This window comes from Jaculus jaculus, chromosome 1 (assembly GCF_020740685.1).
Source record: "Jaculus jaculus isolate mJacJac1 chromosome 1, mJacJac1.mat.Y.cur, whole genome shotgun sequence".
NCBI lineage: Eukaryota > Metazoa > Chordata > Mammalia > Rodentia > Dipodidae > Jaculus > Jaculus jaculus.
This window is the reverse complement of record NC_059102.1, coordinates 110,678,202-110,688,658: the sequence shown is the minus strand read 5'-3', so window position 1 is coordinate 110,688,658 and position 10,457 is coordinate 110,678,202.

Sequence of the window (10,457 nt, the reverse complement as noted above, 5' to 3'; positions counted from 1 at the left end):
AAATCCCAAGGACTCATGTTCTACTATCTGGGTCCCACATAAGCCAGATGCACAGTGATGCAAGGTTGCACATGCACACAAGGGGGTACATGCATCTGGAGTTCAATTGCAATGGCTGGAAGCCCTGGTGCACCAATTCTCTCTCTTACTCTCACATTAAAAAAATAAAAATAAAAAAAGTTAGTCTGTTGGGCTTGCCACAAAAGGAAAAAAAGAAAAAAAGAAAAGGAAAGAAATAAAAAGAGCCAAATACCATAGAGAAGACCTCATGTCACGCATTCCAGTGGTACCAGAGGAAGAGTAACCACTTGGAATTGTATAAACCTGAACCTTGACACAGGAATTTTCTCATTATTAGACCTCAAAAGCTTCTTTAAGTGGCCTCCACTTCGATTCTTCCTTTCATACCTCAAGACGTCCTTACCAGATGCCCCTAACTAGAAATTCTTGTAACCACTCTTGATATACCCAATGGGTTTGGCCAGACTTGGTCTTTAGGTTAGACACAAAGGAGGTTTCAATTCAGGATGAAATTAATATTTTGACAATAGTGATCTTTGCTATGAGAAGTTCCAGAATTGAAGTCAGTATATCCACACCCTACTGGCCTTTTGTCTTTCATTGTTACTCAAAGTGTCTCTGGAGAAAAAAAATACAAGACATAATTTCTGCACTGAAGAGCAGGGACCATAATCCATGTCCTGGTTGCAAAGAGTGAGTTGAAAGAATAGAATGTGGGGGGCTGGAGACATGGCTTATTGGTTAAGCACTTGCCTGTGAAGCCTAAGGACCCCGGTTCAAGGCTTGGTTCCCCAGGACCCACTTTAGCCAGATGCACAAGGGGGCACACAGTCTGGAGTTCATTTGCAATGGCTGGAAGCCCTGACACACCCATTCTCTCTTTCTCCCTCTATCTGTCTTTCTCTTTGTATTGGTCGCTCTCAAATAAATAAAAATTATAAAAAATGAACAAGAATAGAATGTGGAGCTGGAGAGATGGTTGAGTGGTTAAAGCATTTGCCTGTAAAGCCTAAGGACCCAGGTTCAACTCCCCAGTACCCATATAAGCCAGATGCACAAGGGGGCACGTGGCATCTTGAGTTCATTTGCAGTGACTTCAGGCCCTGGCATGCTATTCCTCTCTATCTATCTCAAATAAAGAACGAAAAATTTTCAAGAAAAAGAATAGAATATGATTTGTGTGCCTGTACTTTGTGCTCTATAGAACACCAGTCAAATGCAAAGTTATGTTTTTATATCTATTACTGGTGATTGAAATATTGCTATTTTCTTTTTCTGACATTTGTGTGTATAATAGGAGTATATGTTGTATGCATGTGTGTGCATGTATTTGTGACATATACATGTTTGTGTTCAGCTGCATGTGTCCTATTTGCTATTGCTCTAGCCCTGAGATATTCTTATTGATATTGGCTTCAATGAAGTTAGTGCTTAGTAGGTTGGGTGTTTTAGCTAAGGGATGAGGACACAAGAGGGTTTGTCCAACTTTCCAGACTGATTGAAAGACCTCCTGCAGCACAGAATTGCCTTTGAGTGTTTGTTGACCAGTAATCTGTCATTGCCCTGTGCTGGCTCTGCTAGCACAAGCCTGAGTCAGCAGTGCTCTCCACCTTCAGGGAGAAAAATCTTCGTCTGCTTGTGAGGATGGCTTCAAACACCAGGTCAATAAGTTCAGAGGGAATTTCTGGCCCATGGATAGCCACTGGAGTTGTTAGAACAGCAGAGTAATGGTCTAAGATGTATTTTGGGTCCTTCTGATTCACTAGCTCTTCACTGAGAACTAACTTCTCAACCCTCGGGCCTTATCACAGCCTTTGAAAACCAGGAATCATGGGACTGCTTGTTTCCTTCTTCACAATGGCAACGAGAACTGAGAACATCTAAACTGAACTTGGCAAGTACAGTGGACTTGAAGAATTTAAATATCTATTTCCTCTTCCCCATGTTCATCTTCCCCACATTCTCTTTCTTTCTTATTCCACCTTTATTTTATAAAATGTTATTGAATTATATGCAGCTATATACATCACTTTTAGTCTATCCTAGAATAAGGTATATTATAAACACATATTATTTCTAATTTTTATTCCTTATTTAACTAACTTTTGGTGAATATTATTTGAAACATTCCCAGGGAACAATTTACATGACTGGAGTATATTAGAAAAATAATGTTACAACTGTTATTTCCTAACATTAATTTGGTTAAAATGATTTATAACATGACACCTGAATATAATGTAAAGCTGTTGGTGACTGCTTTGCATTTAAAGTTAGAACTTTTTTCAAAATAATTTAAGAAACTGGGCTGGAGAGATGGCTTTGCGATTAAGCGCTTGCCTGTGAAGCCTCAGGATCCCGGTTCGAGGCTCGATTCCCCAGGTCCCACGTTAGCCAGATGCACATGAGGGCGCAAGCGTCTGGAGTTCGTTTGCAGTGGCTGGAGGCCCTGGTGCGCCCATTCTCTCTCTCTTCTCTCCCTATCTGCCTCTTTCTCCGTCTGTCACTATCAAATAAATAAAAATAAAAATAAGAAAAATTAAAAAAAATAATAATAATTTAAGAAACTATGTAGACTTAAAAATTCCAAGCTGGGGGCTGGAGAGATGGCTTAGTGGTTAAGCGCTTGCCTGTGAAGCCTAAGGACCCTGGTTCGAGGCTCAGTTCCCCAGGTCCCACGTTAGCCAGATGCACAAGGGGGCGCACGCGTCTGGAGTTCGTTTGCAGTGGCTGGAAGCCCTGGAGTGCCCATTCTCTCTCTCTCCCTCTATCTGTCTTTCTCTCTGTGTCTGTCGCTCTCAAATAAATAAATAAAAAATAGACAAAAAAATTTAAAAAAAAAATTCCAAGCTGGACATGGTAGCACATGCCTTTAATCCCAGCACTCACAAGAAGGTAGCTGTGAGTCTGAAGCCAGTCTGGGACTATAGAGTGAGTTCCAGCTCAGCCTGAGTTAGAGTGAGACACTTCCTCAAAATTTGAAAAATCCAAAATATTTATTTCTGCATTTTAAAGATTCAATTTAAGTTTAAGTAAGAGAGCTAATACTTATGGCTTACCAGAATATTGGAAGATAAAAACCTCCTATTTTGATATTTAAAGTCACACAAATGAAAACGTATTTGAAATGAAATCCATCCAATTACTAAAATACATTTGTAATGCTTGGATTGCATTGCTAAACTAGAAGAAAAGAAGGCAAAAAAAAGGGCAATCTATATTCCTGCATTCAATCTCCTTTATCGTTTTAAGCTTACATTTTTGATTATTGGAAAGCAAGGAAATCTTTAAGAATTTGAAAATAGTAAAGGTATTTTCTTCTACTTAAAAAATCCTTGATCAGTGATTACTTTAAAGGCTAATTTATAAGACCACAACTGTATCAGTCCCCTTCCTTATGTATATTCCCTTACTCTTCTCCAGGTTTCCATTATTTGTACTCATGTTCTCACTACTTGTTTTGCTTATTTGTTTTAAAAGACTGTTTCTGAAGAAACTCCACTCACTCTCCAGAGGACAATAACTTTTTGTTTGTGGTAAAGAAAAAAAAACAACTCTAGAAAAGAATTTTGTATCATGGAAGAGGGACAGAAAGAATGTCAAAACCTCAAGGAAGGGGAGGAGTGTTGTGGAAGTGTCTTCATAATATGACATGGCCATTGCACTCATGAATTCATAGCAGCTGTGGTTACCTGCACAAGACCTGCACAAGCTGGGCCCATCTACCATGCTATTGTGGATGGGAGAGTGCCTCACAAGGACCAACCTCTCTGTGAGGAGCCATTGGCAGTTAATGGCCACGGGTAGAGGCAGAAGCATTTTCTTTCTTTCTTTCTTTATTTGAGAGCGACAGACACAGGGAGAAAGACAGATAGAGGGGGGGAGAGAGAATGGGTGCTCCAGGGCTTCCAGCCACTGCAAACGAACTCCAGATGTGTGCACCCCATTGTGCATCTGGTTAACGTGGGTCCTGGGGAATTGAACCTGGGTCCTTAGGCTTTGCAGGCAAATGTCTTAACCACTAAGCCATCCCTCCAGCCCCAGAAGCATTTTCTTCAGTGGTGTGGCACAGATAAGTTGCTCATTCTCCAATAAATAACCCTTTACTTATGCTTATGCAAGCAACTGTAATTAAACTCATTGCGTGCGTGTGTGTGCGCGCGCGCGCACACACACACACACACACACACACGAGAGAGAGAGAGAGAGAGAGAGAGAGAGAGAGAGAGGGAGAGAGAGGCAGTTTAAGGCATTCTTTCCTCCTCCTTGTATATCCTGAGAAAAAGCTCTCTGTACTAGTGGTTTATTTGGCTTTTTGAGTTCCTATTATGCTTCCATTTTCTCCAGAAGAAAATGGAAATCAAGTTGAAACTGCATAAAATAATTCAAACTAGAAAAGCTATTAGATCAAGCCCATATAAAGCAACAAAAGAGAGATTTTATCTGGCTCATCTGATTTGTCCTTGGAGACAAGTATGTTGGACTATATCAGAGATGAAGCTATTACTCTGTGCTCTGAGTCTATGCTGATGTGCAGCAGATTTTGGGTAATAATTGGCTTTATGTATAGATCTATCTGTTGATGAAGAATATATTCACCAGAGGATCCAAGTCCATAGCTATCTGTTTAATAACTAAGCTTCCTGGATTTATATGCTAGAGCTTGCTAGGGTGTGTCTATGAGAGAAGGATGGATGAGAGAGATTGATTCAGAATCGTAGCTTGCTGCTAAATCAGGTTCCTGAGGTATGGACCCTGGTGATCACATTATACCACCTTTGATGCTTCTTTGGGTATTCACAACCATTTTCCATGGCTACTTTGGCTGTTTCTTGGTGCTTGTTGTCCACAAATGTCTGCTCTGTAAAGACAGTCGACCTCCTGTTTTGCAAGGCAAGCATAAAAAGCTTCTTTTGTTCCCCTTTCTGTTGCATGCTGTGTGTGTGCATATTTGCATGTGTGTGGATATACATATGAATTCAGGTGCACATACATGTGGTGTGTGTGTGTGTGGCCAAAGATTGATGTATGTTTTCAACCACTTCTCCACCTTATTTACTGAGGCAAGGTCTCTTACTTTGACCGAATGCTTGTCAATTCAGTTACTCTGGCTAGCCAGTTTGCCCTTATCTCTGCTAACCATTACAGGTGGGCTGACACACCCTCCTGGCATTTTATGTGGGTGCGAGAGATCTGAACTCTGGCCCTTGGGCTTATATGACAAGCACTTTTACTGACAGCCATCTCCCCAGACCCTGACAGCAACTTCTTGAGAGGCAGGTCCTGACCACAATAGTTGTTATCTTCTTAAGAGGAAAAACTGGAATTCTTCCACCTGTTAACACCTGTGAATCCTCTGAAATGCTCCATGGAACAAAAACTGTTGCTTCTGCCTTAAGCATGTGACATAAAAATCCATTTTTATAGCCATGCAGTGAAATATGCAGGTGTGCAGAAAGCTTCAGAAATAAAGAAAGATTACAATAGACTCCTTTCCCAACCATTTAGGGATCCTTCAAATGATGGTGTCTAATTTGAGAATTTGATACATGTTCCAAACACTGAATCTTAGGCCTTTTATAAAACTAGGAAAAAGGGTTGGAAATGACTACATGCTATATAGCCAGTTTTAAAGATGCTTGCAAAACATAATTATTGAAGAACACTATTTGGACCCATGTCATGATTAAGGATACACCTGAAAATAAAGTTGCTTGGCAATTTTGAGTTTTTCTCCAACTAAAACTCTGTTTAATGGACTTTAAAATGATTTTATATTTTAAAAGTATCCATCTCTTTCCAGGTTGACAGCTTAAGTACTAGGTTCTGTCCAGATAAACTCCGAAGTGACTGAGACAGTAGAAGAGCAAATTGGCTCTGCCATTCCAATCACTACCATGTCTACAGCAAGACTCTCTTCATATCGCACTCCCACGTGACCAGGGAGTCACCCAACAAGTACAGCATAAAACTGGAGAGAGCTTCTCAGCACACTGCTCTTTGGTCAGCTTGTATAGGCTAGAGAGTATATAGAATTTAGGTATTCAACTCTTGGATACACTTAAAAAGTCAGGGTAAGTCTACCTCGTTCTCTGTCTGTAAGCCAGCTCAAACTACCCAACCACCTGCCCTGGCTGACCTCGAAAGGTAAGTTAGTGCCAGGTTTCTTACCTGTTCCAGCTTCATGTCTTTCCTTTGACGCCTACTGCCTGGCTTGTTTTTTTCTGTTCCTGGACTTTGGGAATCAGTCTTTGAACTTGGTCTCTATTCTTTCAGGTCCTTGATTTCCCTGACATACTAATTTTGCGGGTGCTACTGTCTCTCTATGACCTTAGTTGTTGCTCTTGGGAACTTAATTTCCAACAGAGTACATTGGACTTTTCTCTGTGTCCCCCGGATTGTGAATGAGTCTGTGGGGTAGGGTGAGGTCAGGTTAGATGATATGCACAATTCAGAAAATCGCTTACTAGAATAGGGGAGTGCATGAGAAATTGAGAGAGAGCCAGAGAGGAAGATAAAGAGGGAAGGGAGAAGAGGGGAGTCAAGAGAAGAAGGAGGAAGTAGAAAAAGAGAGGCGAGAGAAAGGGGGAAGGAGAGACAACCACTGAATACAAATAAGGGGAGTGAGGAAGTAATGCATTTACAACTCCTTATTGAACATCCTGAGGTTTGAAGTAAATTTTTTTTTGAGGCAAGCCCAACAGACTGCCCCCCACTTTTTGTTTCAATGAGAGGAAGAGAGAGAGAGAGAGAGAGAGAGAGAGAGAGAGAGAGAGAGAGAGAGAAAGAGAGAGAGAGAATTGGCATGCCAGGACTGCCAACCACTGTATTGAACTCCAGACACATGCACCACCTTGTGCACATGTCGACCTTGTGAACTTGCATCATCTTGTGTGTCTGGCTTATGTGGGACCTGGAGAGTCAAACATGTGTCTTCAGGTTTTGCAGGCAAGTGTCTTAACACTAAGCCATCTCTCTAGCTTTGAAGTAAATTCTTAATTAGGTGTTTACTTCCCTGCCAAAAATGTTATCTCAGCCCTCAGATTTTGCTGCCACCTGGTGCTAAAATGTTCCAGGAGGTAATGACTAAATAATTTGACAAACTCCAGGAAGTATCACCTAGATTTGGAAGCAACAGAAATTAAGATGCTTGATACTTCATAAAATAAATAAAAGAATTTTTAAAATATAACCCAGAGAGGGTTGTAGAATGAATAGTAATGAATGTGGTGAGCCCGTTGTGACAAATTTACAACATACATTAACAATAAATCACAATGTGGTCCTGAGCTACTACATTTCATTGGAATATGGTCCATAGTGGCCCCCGCTTTGGGCTTGTACTCTCAAACATGACAGAATGCTCAGTGTGGACACACATTAATCACAGATATTTTCTCTCAATTTATGTTCTCTTTAATTGAGAAAAATGTCTGTTATAAATTCAAATTGGTTGGTTTTTGGCTGACATTAAATATATATATATATATATATATATATATATATATATATTTTTTTTTTTTTTTTTTTTTTTTTTTGGTTTTCCAAGGTAGGGTCTCACTCTAGCCCAGTCTGACCTGGAATTCACTATGGAGTCTCAGGGTGGCCTTGAACTCATGGCAATCCTACTACCTCTGCCTCCCGAGTGCTAGGATTAAAGACATGCGCCACCATGCCTGGCAGAAACTTTTGTTTTTCTTTTGTGGACTTCACTGGTTTGTCATTTCCCCTCATTCTCCATCCAGTCCTCATTATTCTCCACAGCTTCTTCAGGTAGGGTCTACTTCCACTATTTCTCATTTTTCCAAAATGATGTTTGGTCCCTGTTCTTCTATTCTGTGTTGGAAGAAATTTTTCCTTCTGAGCAGTGACATATCATCCAGACTATCTTCTCTAATCTAACTTTTTGGTTGTTGATGAGACATATTCTTATGTGGTTCAGGCTGGCCTAGAACTCATAATCCTTCTGCTCCAGACTCCTGAGTGCTGGGATTACAGGCATATACCACCACATCCTGCCCATTTAACTTTAAAAGAAATGCTGTGTTGTTGGGCTCCCAAACAGAGCAAAACCTTACTCATTTGACATTTGAGGCTCAACCATTGTAGGATATGAAAAGAATTCTTCAAGGTCTTTCTCCTTGTCTGGACAAGGGAGAAATTCAGTAGTATTATCATTCATACAGGGCTGATTACATTTTCACAGATGACCAAAAGGACTACTCATCATGTCACACGCTCTATTGTACAATGTCATTGACTCTTCTGTCATAGAAAAGTGGTATCCACGTTCTTTTCCCTAAAATCTGGGCAGACTTGCAACTTTGGAGGAAGTGATTTCATGTGACCTTCCGAAGGTCAGATGATAAAAGTGATAAAGTTTCTGTTTGGCTGTTATGGCATACTTACTTTTGAAACCCAGCCACCTAACCATGAAGAAACCCAAGCTAGCTCAAGCAGGGACATCTCACAGAGAAGTCATTTGTACTTCTTCCACCCAATAGGCCAGGTGAGGTTCCTACCACAAGCAGCATCAACCACAAGCACTCCTTCAGATGATATGATCCAGGCCACCGAGTCTTATCCTTCCCCCAGCCTGCATACCTTCACAGCTAAGACTCAAACAAACATTAGAGAGTAGAAGCAAGCCATCCCTGTTGTATGGGTCTAAACTGATGCATAGAACCATGAGTACAATGAAACACAACTAACCTTTTAGAGTGGCTTTACACAGAAATAGGCATGAATATTGTACTCTGTTTAGTGTGCTATTCACAAATTGTGAAGAAGGACTACATGGTGCAGAATCCAGCTCCTTGGTAGCTTCCACATAAGATTCTTGTCATGAAACATCTCCTTTAGTCTATTTGAATACCTTCCGTCTCTTCTTCTTGAAGGTCTGACTTCCTGCATCTCTGAAGCCCCACCCTTTACCTTAAAGACTCTCTCCCTTTCTCCCAGGAGATCATGGGACTTTTCTGTCCCATGTGTCACATTATTTATCATTAGCTTCTCAGTCTACAACCAACCACCAGGAGTCACATCTTAGGACAAATGACACTGAAGAATTCATTTTTTCAGAAGATCCTCAAAACTACCCACAGGGTGACCTTACCTTCAAGTTCCAGCAAGGCAATAACACCATGGGTGATCCAATGTTAGCATTTTTTTAGATTATTCAGCTTTGGTACTAAGATAATAATAGCATCTAAGAGACATTGGGATACTACTGTGTGTTGTGCAGTAGGTTAAACTCTTGCTAAGCCCCTTTACAATCCTTTTTTACTACCTTGACCTCCTCCCCATCTTGAAATGGAGAAAGTAAAGAACAGAAGGTTTTGATAATTTGCTCAAGCTGGCACATTCTGGAAATGGGGCAGAGGAACTCTGAAGGCTATGAGTGAACTGTGGAGCCCACACTCTTAGGTATATGGCCCATGTCCAGAAGATGGTATACAAGAAGCAGAGCCAAGTATTTTAGGAGATTCTTCCAGGGCAAGGTGAAGATTTGCTTACCTGGCTCTCCTGCCTTTTTCTTGCTCACAACTTCTCATTTGTGCATGTAAGGGCATCTATGTCTCCACAGGATTAAGCAACTATTGCTAGGTGTAGAGGATACAGTTGAGTTCTGTACAGAGAAAAATAAACAGTTACCCCAATGAAGCAACAGAGTTTCTCTCCATCATTCTAGCCACTAAAATGTCACCAGGACAATCTATACTAAAAACACTTAGTTTTTATGCTGAGATCTGCATTTTGGTTACATCACCCTTCTTCTCAAGAACAATAGATGGAAGCTCTTTTGTATTTGTATAAGAAAAGGGTCAATTGATTCAGGGCTTTACTGCCTCAAAACAAAGAACTATCTGTTTCTGAGTGTTCTGTTGTCTGGGCAGAAACTGCTCACTGCTCTTCTGTAACAGAGCATCACATTGTTGTATTGGCCAGTGGCACTGGGGTACAGCTGGCTTCCTGGGACTAGCTATAGCTCTCACTTGAGGTCTGCTGCTACATCTGCACCCAGCACTGGAATGTTCCTGACAGAAGTCCATTATTGTGTCTCCACATTAATAAGAAGTAGATGTTTGATTGACAATTCTGGGGGACTAATGAAAGAGGATATATATTCCAAAATCATATTTCAAAGCTCTAGAAAACTACACCTAACTATCTTTCTTATTTGGCCATTTCTAAGTTGTGGGCAGTGAGCTTCCTCTCTTCAGGAACCTTTTCCTTCCCTCCTTGACTATCCTCCAAACCTGTGTTCTTCAAACTCTCATCTCACATTGTCTCTTGGTCTCTGTCACTCACTCCCATCTCCCCTTTCCATTCTCAGACCTAGAGCAGCACTGTCTTGGGAAGAGGAAAGAGTATGCATATATCAAACATGATTTTTCCTGGTCACAAATATATATATATATTTGTTTTGTTTTGTT